This window comes from Oryx dammah, unplaced genomic scaffold, assembly GCF_014754425.2.
Source record: "Oryx dammah isolate SB20612 unplaced genomic scaffold, SCBI_Odam_1.1 HiC_scaffold_22, whole genome shotgun sequence".
Taxonomy (NCBI): Eukaryota; Metazoa; Chordata; class Mammalia; order Artiodactyla; family Bovidae; genus Oryx; species Oryx dammah.
In genome coordinates, this window is record NW_024070206.1 from 26,019,475 (window position 1) to 26,031,139 (window position 11,665).

Here is an 11,665-nt window from a genome sequence, read left to right on the forward strand (position 1 = left end):
ATGGGGTAGCAAATAGTCGGACACGACTGAGGGACTGAACTGAACTGAACTCCTGCTTGCAAGCACAGGCAACCTCTCTATCTGTTTTATACATATACCCTCAGCTTCCATTTTGCTATTGCTTTTCATCTTTAAATTGGGATATGTCTGGTCGCCCTCAAAGGATTTCTGCATAGAATTATTATCTTGTTGGGAAGCACTTTGAAAAGACTGGAAGGACTAAGACTGCAAGGCTTTCATTTCCTCCTACGATGGATTCGGACACCGGGAGGAGGGGAGTCCCAGAGAGAGGAACTGGGAGCAGAGGCGCAGAGAATGCCTAGCAACTGCGAAGATCAGCCCCAGTGAACATGTCAGTGTTGACTTTACAAGAATATGAATTCGAAAAGCAGTTCAACGAGAATGAAGCCATCCAGTGGGTGCAGGAAAACTGGAAGAAATCTTTCCAGTTTTCCGCTCTGTATGCTGCCTTTGTCTTTGGTGGTCGGCACCTGAGTTTGAACTGAGGAAGCCTTTAGTGCTCTGGTCTCTGACCCTTGCAGTCTTCAGTATATTCAGGGCTCTTCGAACTGGTGCTTATATGGTGTACACTGTGATGACCAAAGGCCTGAAGCATTCAGTTTGTGACCAGGGTTTTCACAATGGACCTGCCAGCAAATTCCGGGCTTACGCATTTGTGCTAAGCAAAGCACCCGAACTAGGAGATCCAGTATTCATTATTCTGAGGAAGCAGAAGCTGATCTTCCTACCCTGGTACCACCACATCCCTGTGCTTCTGTACTCCTGGGACTCGTACAAGGACATGGTTGCTGGGGGTGGTTGGTTTATGACTATGAACTGTAGCGTGTACTCTTACTGTGCCTTGCCAGCGGCGGGTTTCCGAGTCTCCCGGAAGTTCGCCACGTTCATCACCTTGTCCCAGATCCTTCAGATGCTGATAGGCTGCGTCATCAATTACCCGGTCTCCCAGCGGATGCAGCGTGAGCGGTGTCACTCCCACTTTCGGAATAGCTCCTGGTCCTCGCTCATGTGCCTCAGCTACTTCGTGCTCTTCTGCCACTTCTTCTTTGAGGCCTACATCGGCAGCAAGATGAGGGAAGCAAGAAAGGCTGACTAGTGTCGGAACTGAGGAGGAAGCCGAAGCTCAGCGTCATCAAGAAAAATAACAGAAAGAAAACGGCACAAGGAATCACATATGGTGCAGCTAAAACAAAACAAGACATACGAGCAAACACACAACCCCAGGCACCTTAGGGATAATTAGGTTGACTTAACCCAGTAAGTTAGTGATCCTTTTTCAGGTGAGGACTCACTGAGTACATCTCCATCTCAAAGGACTGCTGCTGGAAGACCCCATTCCCTCTTGATCTGTCAGCTCTAGGACAAATGAGAACAAAGTGGGCCAGAGGCAGAGAGAAGGCAAAAAAGCTATTAACAGTATATGGAAAAAATGAATTTACTGTTACATTTCTCTAAGGATCAAAGAAGTTTACTTAAAACCCATGTGAGCACATACATACAATCCTTTCTAATCCTTTTCGACACTAAACTGGAGCCAACAGAAAAGGTAAAAATGGAAGCGACACGGGGTGTATATCTAGAGTAACGCTTTTGCAGAATGGAAAGTACTTTTTCAGAAAGGTTATGGGTTGTAGCCCCCATGAGAAAAGATGTCTTAATCACCTCCTGAGAAAACAGATGATAAACTAGATTTCAACTAAGAGAAAGACTCGTTCCCCTTAATAGCACAGCCTCAGTCTAGTGAGTTCACCATAACAAAACGGGGCACAATATTTTCCCAGGGTTCTCCCTGGGAGGAAGGAAACAGTGCCGCCCAACTCCTGAGAGGGCGGCTCCAATCTCAGTATTTCTGATAGTTTTATTTCTACCCCTAAATGGGGTAGGACACAGCATCCTTTGTTAAGTTGCCTTGGACTTTCAAACAGAAGAATAAATATAGAAGAGAAAATAGACAACTCAACCAAATCATTTGAAAAATAGACTCTCTTACCTGTAAAAAGTTGCTGCCCTACACCGAGGTTCTTGAGCTGGGAAAGAGGAATGAGCTGAAGATCAATATAAGAGACAATAAGTACACCCTTCCATAGTTGACTTCACACATAACTTTCCAATTGAAACCCTGTGGTACAGTCCATATTTTCTATATTTTTGTGAATTTCACAAAGCAACCCACAGGGCTCTCCTTGATCTGAGGTGAACACTGTGTTTCTGCACCATCTGCCTTTGCTCCCTAAAGCAATGCAGAGGTGTTTAAAGTGCCCTCTGCTGGTCAAGCGGAGATACTTTGACAAACACACTTCATGGCGAGTTGAGCTGAACAGTTGACATACAAACGGCCCCCTTGGAGACTTATTCTTCAAATTTTAAAGGATATAAAATATTCACCATATTTTTGGCCAAATCAGAAGACATTCTTCCTACTTTGAGTCAGCTTCAGAAATTTTTTGAAAAGGGACTTATGCTCTGGAATTCAAAAATCAACTTATTAAAAGCCATATTCTTTTTCAAAAAAGCTAGATATATAATATCGTAATATTTCAGTCCTTTACAAGCCAAATAAATGTGTAAACATTCCTGTATTTCAAAGAAGCAATTATGTCAAGTTGTTCAAGGTGATATAATAGTATTCTAATTGGTTATCTAGCTTAATGATTAGACAAACTAGATAAAAATTAGGGGCTACGACACTGCATAGATTAGACATGCATAACCACACATATATACACACAGATGTGAAGTCCACCAAACTTTAAAGCCCAAATAAATAGAAACATGTTTTCTGGCTAGCAGAAAAAGAAGCTGTTTAGCTTTCTTGCTTTGAGTGTGTACAGAAAAGGGATTTTTCAAATTATTTTTATATTATTTTAGCTTCAATTGTGCTGTCATTCATGAAACAGCTGCTCTGCTTCTCTGTCAGAGATGACAAGGGCTTTCTCAGCATCTTGTCTATGTGTGGAATTGAAAAGAATAAAGTTTTATTCCATTCTGTGTGAATGGTCTGGAAAAAAAAAAGACAGGAAGGGACTTTCCTGGAAGTAAAGTGACTAAGACACTGCACTCCAGCTGCAGGGGGCCTGGCTTCAATCCCTGGTTGGATCCCACATGCCCAACTAAGAGTTCACGTGCGGCAACTAAAAAGACCCAGCATGCTGCAACTAAGACCTGGTGTAGACAAATAAATAACTCAATTAAAATAAATAAATTTAATTTTAAAAAATAAAAATATATAAAAGGAGGTACATAAATACAATAAAACCAGGTTAAAAAAGTGATAACCTTAATAAACATGATGAACGGAAGTGGCTACAAGGCTGTATTTTGTTGTTGTTAAGTTGCTAAGTCATCCCCAACACTTGGAGCCCTCAGGGACTGTAGCCTGCCAGGCTCCTCTGTCCACAGAATTCTCCAGGCAAGAATACTACAGTGGGCTGCCATTTTCCTCCTCCAAGGGATCATCCCAACCCAGGGGTCGAACCAGTATCTCCTGCATTGCAGTTTAAGGTAATTGTCAGCCAGGTCTAATGCTTTTGAAATGGCTTGCAATCTCATGATGCAACACCAGCGTGTTAAAACAAGGAGCTACTGGGCCTTAGTGCATGGTGTAGAGACCAACCACTCTGAGTAAAGCTGTCTGTGTGGTTTACATGCACTAGAGCAATAGTATGTGATGGCCATTCCCTGGAGGTGCACACAACAGACACTTCTTACATAAGGCTGTCATTGGAAGGCAAAGGTATTGCTAAATAAATAAAATCTCAAGACTTCGCTGACCATTCAGTGGTTAAGACTCTGAGCTTCCAACGCATGGGCTGCAGTTTCAGTCTCTGGTCAGGGAATTAAAATCCCACAAGCCACAGGGCATAGCCAAAAAGAAAAAAGATAAGAGTGTAGCAGGTGAGGCATTGCCACTCAGGAGGATAGCTCACTAACCTAAGACTGCAAACTTGAATGTGAGCTGCAACTGCTTTGCAAACTGCCTTTTTTTTTTTTTTTAATTGGAGTACAGTTGATTTGGGCTTCCCTGGTGGCTCAGACAGTAAAGAAGCTGCCTGCATTGCAGGAGACCTGGGTTTGATCCCTGGGTCAGGAAGATCCCCTGGAGAAGGGAATGGCAACCCATTCCAGTATTCTTGCCCAGAGAATTTCATGGACAGAGGAGTCTGGTGGGCTACAGTCGATGGGGTCGCAAAGAGTCTGTTTTGACTGCATATTGTTTCAGTTGTACAGCAAAGTAATTCAGATATAGATATACATGTTAAACTGCTTTTGAAAATCACTGTGCTTATCATAAAAATTTTTAAAGGGGAGGAGAATGTGAACCATTGGTCTAAGGCATTGATTTCATCTCAGTTATTCCTGACAAAGTACAGAGAAGTCTGTAGGGAGAGTTTAAACTCCATTTGTTTTCAGTCATGGTATGTGCAGCCTTGATCTCAAAGTCATTTGAATAAAGAGTTGTTTTTAGCTGATGGTTTTGAAGTTCTAGAAATGGGCATATCTGAATGGATGTTAAGTAGGGTGGACAGCGGTCTAGTCCACCCTATGGCTGAGAGCCTTAACCCAAGGAGGCCCTACTGTGTGTCCCTTTCACCAGAGGCAATCACCGGGAGTGTCTCCATGTGACCTAAACCAAAGTGCTTTTAAAGAGTGTGAGAATGTTCTTTGTACACCTGTGGTGGATTCATGTCAATCTATGCCAAAACCAATACAGAATTGTAAAGTAAAAATTAAAAATAAATAAATAAATTTTAAAAAATAAATAAATAAATAAAATATTGAACCTGGGGCTTCCTTGGTGGTCCAGTGGTTGAGAATCTGCTTGCCAGTGCAGGGGACATAGGTTTGATCCCTGGACTGGGAGGATCCCACATGGGAGCAGCAACTACTGTAGCCACATGCCCTAGAGCTCCAGCAGCAGCCGGCACAAGGAGAAGCCCCTGCTTGCCGCAACTAGAGAAAGCCCCCAGGCAGCACCGAAGACCCAGGGCAGCCATAAAGAAACACACACACACCTTTTTTTTCTTTCTTTTTTTTTTTTTTTTTACTTATTTCTCATCATTATTGAGATATACTTGATATAATAGCCTTTTATAAGTTTAAGGTATACAGTGGATAAGTTTTATAAGATTAAGGATACACTTAGATATTGAGAAATGATTTCTATGGGAGGGTTGGTTATCACCTCCATAACTCACATAGTTACTATTTGTTTGTTTGTGGTGAGAACTTTTAAGATGTACCCTCTTAGCAACCTTCAAGTATATAATGCAGTATTAATAACTATAGTCACCATGCTATACCTCAGATCCCTAGAACTCATTCATCTCATAATTGGAAGTTCATAATCTCTGACCAGCATTTCCCCATTCCCTCTGCCCCCAGCCCCTGGCAGCCATCAGGCTATACTCTCTGTTTCTGTGAGTTCTGCTTTCTCAGATTTCACACTGCATACGCATCCTTCTCAGCCATGTCTAACTCTTTGAACCCCATGGGCTGTAGCCCACCAGGCTCCTCTGTCCATCGGATTTCCCAAGCAATAATACTGGAGTCGGGTGCCATTTACTACTCCAGAGGATCTTCTTGACCCAGGGATCAAACCCACATCTGTTGTGTCTCCTACTTGGCAGGTGGATTCTTTACCCACTGTACCCCCTGGGAAGCTCACACACAACTGAGATAATTTAGTATTTGCTTTACTCTGCCTGACTTATTTCACTCAGTGTAACGCCGTCAGGACCCACCTAGGTTGCCACAAATGGCAGGATTTCCTTCTTTCTCACAGCTGGATAATATATCATTGTAAATAAATCTGTATGTATTCATCCACTGACACGAACTTAGGTTGTTTCTATATCTTGATGACTTTGAATAATGCTGCAGTGAACACAGAATACTGATATCTCTTCCAGATCTGAACTTCGTTTGCTTTGGATATATATCCAGAAGTGGGATTGTCGGATCATATAGTAGTTCTATTTTTAAAATTTTGAGGAACCTCCATAGTGTTTTCCAAAGTGGCTGCATCAGTTTACATTCTCACCAACAGTGCACAGGTGTTCCCTTTTCTCCACACCCTCACCAGCACTTGTTGTTTGTTATCTTTTTGATAACTGACATTCTTACAGGTGTGAGGTCATTGGGGTTATGATTTGCATTTCCCCGATGATTAGTGATGCTGAGCATGTTTTCATGGACCTGTTGGCCATCTGTGTCTCTTTCAGGAAAATATCTATTCAAGTCTTTTGCCCATTTTTAGTTGGCTTGTTCTTTTGTCCCTGAGTTGTGTGAATTCCTCATACTTTTTGGACATTAATCCCTTATCAGATTTATGGCTTGTAAATACCTTCTCCCATTCTGTAGGTTTCCTTTTAATTTGTTGGTGGTTTCCTTTTCTGTGCAGGAGCATTTTGTTGATGTAGTTCCACTTGTTGATTTTTGGTTGTTGCTTGTGCTTTTGGTGTCATAGCCGAAAGAATGTTGCCAAGACCAAAGTCAAGGAAGATTTTTCTCCCTATGTTTCCTTTCAGTTTTAGGTCTTATAATCAGACCTTTGCTCCATTTTGAGTTATTTTTTGGGAGATGTTATAAGACAGGGGTCTAGCTTCATTCATCTATATGTGACTGTCCAGTTTTCCCAACACCATTTATTGAAGAGATGATTCTTTTCTCACTGAGATTTTTGTCTCCCTTGTCAAATATTTGTTGACTGTAAATACAGTAGTTTATTTGTAGGATAGTTTGAAATTAGGGAGTGTGATGCCTCCAGCTTTGTTCTTCTTTCTCAAGAGTACGTTGTCTATTCAGGGTCTTTTGTGGTTCCATCTGAATTTTAGCATTGCGTGTTTTCTATTTCTTTGAAAAATGTCATTGGAATTTTGACAGAGATTACATTGACTCTGTGGATGGCTTTAGATAGTATGGACATTTTGACAATATTAATTTCCTGATCCATGAATGCAGGATATCTTTCCACTTAGTTGAAACTTCTTCAATTTCATTTTGTTGCAAAAATTTTTACACTAATGGAAAATTCACAAGGACTTTTTGACAATTACTGTCTTCTTTCTACCTGGGCTGTCTTTTTTGGGTGCATTTCAAATTGTTTTTCTACACTTCCTGGGGATACCTGGAAACAGCACCTCTTACTTCTGCACACGTGTGTAACATCCCTCTGTGTTTCATGACTGCTCAGTTATTCATTTCTCTTTATAGCTCCTCTGTTTATAATGACTCCACTGCAGATATCTTTTCACATATGGGAGAGATGTGGGTGAGGGTCTTATTTTGGACCCTGAGCCCCTGCTTCCAGGATGCTGCGAGTGAGCAGCTGCCAGCCCCATCAACCACAAGGGCTCCAGTGTTTGACCAGTGACGTGAGAGGTGATGTCCTTAAGTCTTATATTCTGTGCACAGACCTGAGTTTCTTTCTTTCCTTTTTTTTTACATTCTTTTTTTTAATATAAATTTATTTATTTTAATTGGAGGCTAATTACTTTACAATATTGTATTGGTTTTGCCATACATCAACATGAATCTGCCATGGGTGTACACGTGTTCCCCATCCTGAACCCCCCACCCACCTCCCTCCCCATACCCATGCTTAGAAAACTAAGATCATGGCATCTGGTCCCATCGCTTTATGGCAAATAGATGGGGAAACAGTGGAAACAGTGGCTGACTTTATTTTTCTGGGCTCCAAAATCACTGCAGATGGTGATTGCAGCCATGAAATTAAAAGATGCTTACTCCTTGGAAGGAGAGTTATGACCAACCTAGATAGCATATTGAAAACCAGAGACATTACTTTGCCAAAAAAGGTGCATCTAGTCAAGGCTATGGTTTTTCCAGTGGTTATGTATGGATGTGAGAGTCGGACTGTGAAGAAAGCTGAGCACCGAAGAATTGATGCTTTTGAACTGTGGTGTTGGAGAAGACTCTTGAGAGTCCCTTGGACTGCAAGGAGATCGAACCAGTCCATCCTAAAGGAAATCAGTCCTGAATATTCATTGGAAGGGCTGATGCTGAAGCTGAAACTCCAATACTTTGGCCACCTGATGCAAAGAGCTGACTCATTTGAAAAGACCCTGATGCTGGGAAAGATTGAGGGCAGGAAGCAAAGGGGACAAGAGAGGATGAGATGGTTGGATGGCATCACCAACTCAATGGACATGGATTTGGGTGGACTCCAGGAGCTGGTGATGGACAGGGAGGCCTGGTGTGCTGTGGTTCATGGGGTCGCAAAGAGTTGGACACGACTGAGCAACTGAACTGAACTCACCTAGTGCTAACCTCCCTGGAATACAATGTCATCACACACATTATCAGACTCACACACATTATCAGACACACACACAGCACCAGGGCAGGAGGCAGGGCTCTGGGACCCTTTCCACCAATGGTCAACTCTATTCTCAGCTATCATTGAAACACTAGTTGTTCCAGCTCATCCCCTCGGATGGGGCAGTGGTGCACACACAGATCCATGCCTCAGTATGTGGGAACTTTTCTTGCTAATCGATTGTTTCTGTAAAAGAAATTTTAAGGTTATTTTTTACCAAGATTTTTATTTTGGCTGTATCACCCTTTGCCAAAATAACAATGTTCCATTGATATAATGAGTTAAAAGTTTTGGCAGACTTCCCTGGTGGCACAGTGGATAAGAATCCGCCTGTCAGTGCAAGAGACACATGTTCTATCGCTGGTTCCAGGAAGATTCCACATGCCCCTTAGCAACTAAGCCCTTGAGCCACAACGATTGAGCCCACCTGGTGCAGCTACTAAAGCCCAATGCCTAGAGCCAGTGCTCCACAAGGAGAGAAGCCGCTGCAATGAGAAGCTCACACACTACAACTAGAGAGTAGCCCCTCCGCTCATCACAACTAGAGAAAGCCTTGCACAGAATTTCATGGCGGCAGTCACCATCTGCAGTGATTCCGCAGCCCAGAAAAATAAAAGCTGCCACTGTTTTCATTTTTTCTCCATCTATCTGCCATGAAGTGATGGAACCGGATACCATGAACTTAATTTTTTGAATGTTGAGTTTTAAGCCAACTTTTTCACTCTCCTCTTTCACCTTCATTAAGAGTCTCTTTAGTTTCAGCTTGGAGCCATTTACAAACATCTAACCACCTCCTCAAAGGAAGCTCTACTTAACACCCACCGAAACATCCTTGCGCAATGCAGTTTAGAGGATAACTACCCAACTCCCCAGGCTTCCTCTGTGGCTCAAAGTAGTAAAGAACCCACTTGCCAGTGCAGGAGATGGGGGTTGTTTGATCCCTGGGTCTGGAAGATGCCTTGGAGAAGGAATGACAACTCACTCCAGTATTCTTGCCTGAGAAATCCCATGAACAGAGGAGCCTGCCGGGGTACAGAGGGCAAACCTCCACAGGAACCCCTTCACTTGAAATACAAGATCTGGCATTCTTAGACTTGTGTCCGACTGGCTAAAAATTCAGAATTTCCTACTTCTCCCTTCTAGTTTGATAATTTAATAAAAAGACTCATAAGACTAAGGAAAGTGCTATATTTATGTATTTTATTATAAAGGATGAACTCAAGATCAGACAAAAAAGAAACCTTTAGAGTGAGGTCTAGGAAGTTCACAAATATAAAACTTCCACATCCTCTCCCTGTGGAATTAGGGCGCATGACCCTCTTGGCACTGCAATATGTTCACCAACTGGGAAACTGACCGAACTTCTTGCCTAGAATTCTTACTGTTGTTGTTCAGCCACTCAGTCGTGTCTGATTCTTTGCGACACCATGGACCGCAGCACACCAGGCTTCCTTGTCCTTCACCATCTCCCAGAGCTTGCTCAAACTCATGTCCATTGAGTCGGTGATGCCATCCAACCATTTTATCCTCTGTCACCCCCTTTGCTTCCTGCCTTCAATCTTTTCCAGCATCAACGTCTTTTCCAGTGAGTTGGCTCTTTGTGTCAAGTGGCCAAAGTATTGGAGCTTCAGCTTCAGACTCAGTCCTTCCAGTGAATATTCAGGGTTGATTTCTTTAGGATTGACTGGTTCTTATTAGGGTTTCATTAAGTAGGTAATGACCACTTGAGTCATTGACCGTGTGACTGAATTCAGTCTCCAGCTATTCTCCCCTCTGCCAGGGGTCAGGCTGCTATCACTTGGCTCAAAGCTGCACCCCTCTCATCACATGGTTTGTCTTTCCAGAACAGCCAGCCCACTTGACTCATCTCATTAGCATAAATGTGGGTGTGGTCTGAGGGATCCTCCTTGAATAAGAGTCATTTCTCTCCCTGGGGAAATTCCAAGGGCTTAAAATTATCTCCACCTCAGGACTTCCCTAGAAGGTCCGGTGATTAAGAATCTGCCTGCCCCTGGGTGGGAGGGGGATTTGGGAGAGAATGGATACATGTATATGCATGGCTGAGTCCCTTTACTGTTCACTCCAAACTATCACAACATTGTTAACGGACTATACCCCAGCACAAAATAAACAGTTAAAAAAAAAAAAAGAAAAAAGAATCCAGCTGCCAGTGCAGGGGACACAGGTTTCATCCCTGGTCTGGGAAGATTCCACATGCTGCCGGGCAACCTAGCCCATGTGTCACAGCTACTGAAGCTCATGTGCCCAGAACCCACGCTCTGAAACAAGAGAAGACGTAGCAATCAGAAGCCCACACCCTGCAACTAGAGAGTAGCCTGTGTGCAGCAAGGAAGACCCAGTGCAGCCAAAAGTAAAATAATAAATAAACATTCCCACCCCGGGAACCTCCAGCAAAGACCAGACAAATTGTTTATTACCCAACACCTTCTTACTGCACTTAAGATAGGTAAGTAGATAAATGGAGACTCCTGAAATATGTCTTATGAAAGCCTAATAGATGGCTTTGTTTTAGTCCCTCTAGGCATCATTTTACCAGTGAAATTACTTCTAATTCACAGTCCCAAGACAAGTATTAACCAGCAATTAGTTATCAAATTACCTCTCATTAAAATTTTAAGAGAAATGTCAAGCAGGCTTTCATTATGTCATTATGTGATCTTTATTTCTTCTTTGAACTATTCAGAAAAATTTTAATAATTTGAAGATAAAAATCTTCCTTTTGATAACCATATTTCTTCCCTTCTACTCAGAGCCAAAAAGAATTAGATTTTCTGATATGGCCCATATTTTAGATAGAAACAAGGGTATGAGAGACTTTCCTGGTGGTCCAGTGGCTAAGACTCTGAGCTTCTGCTGCAAGGGAACACGGATTCGATCCCTGGTCAGGAAACTAAGGTCCTGCAGGCCTCTCAGGGCAGCCAAAAAAGTAACATGATAATAATAATACTTGGAAAAGTTTTCAGTGGTTAAAAATACTTACTGCCATTGTATACTGTTATTGTGGCAGGGAATCAGTGAAGAAACAAATATCTCATGTTTCATTGAAGGGAATGTAAATTGATAGAAACTCATGAAAAATGAGAATTTGGCAGCATGAATCAAAAGCTGTTAATCTAGCAATTCTATCAGATTTTAATACAGAAATCTATCAGAAGGAAGGACTTCCCAGGTGGCACTAGTGGTAAAGAACCCACCTGCCAATGCAGGAGACATAAGAGAAGCTGGTTCCATCCCTGGCTGAGGAAGATGCCCTGGAGAAGGAAATGGCAACCCACTCCAATATTC

At 42.4% G+C, this 11,665-nt stretch overlaps 1 pseudogene; it reads left to right on the plus strand.

The window, feature by feature from the left end:
- Positions 1-264: 264 nt before the first annotated feature.
- LOC120881108 lies at positions 265-2,524 on the plus strand (annotated as a pseudogene).
- The last annotated feature ends 9,141 nt before the right edge of the window (positions 2,525-11,665 follow it).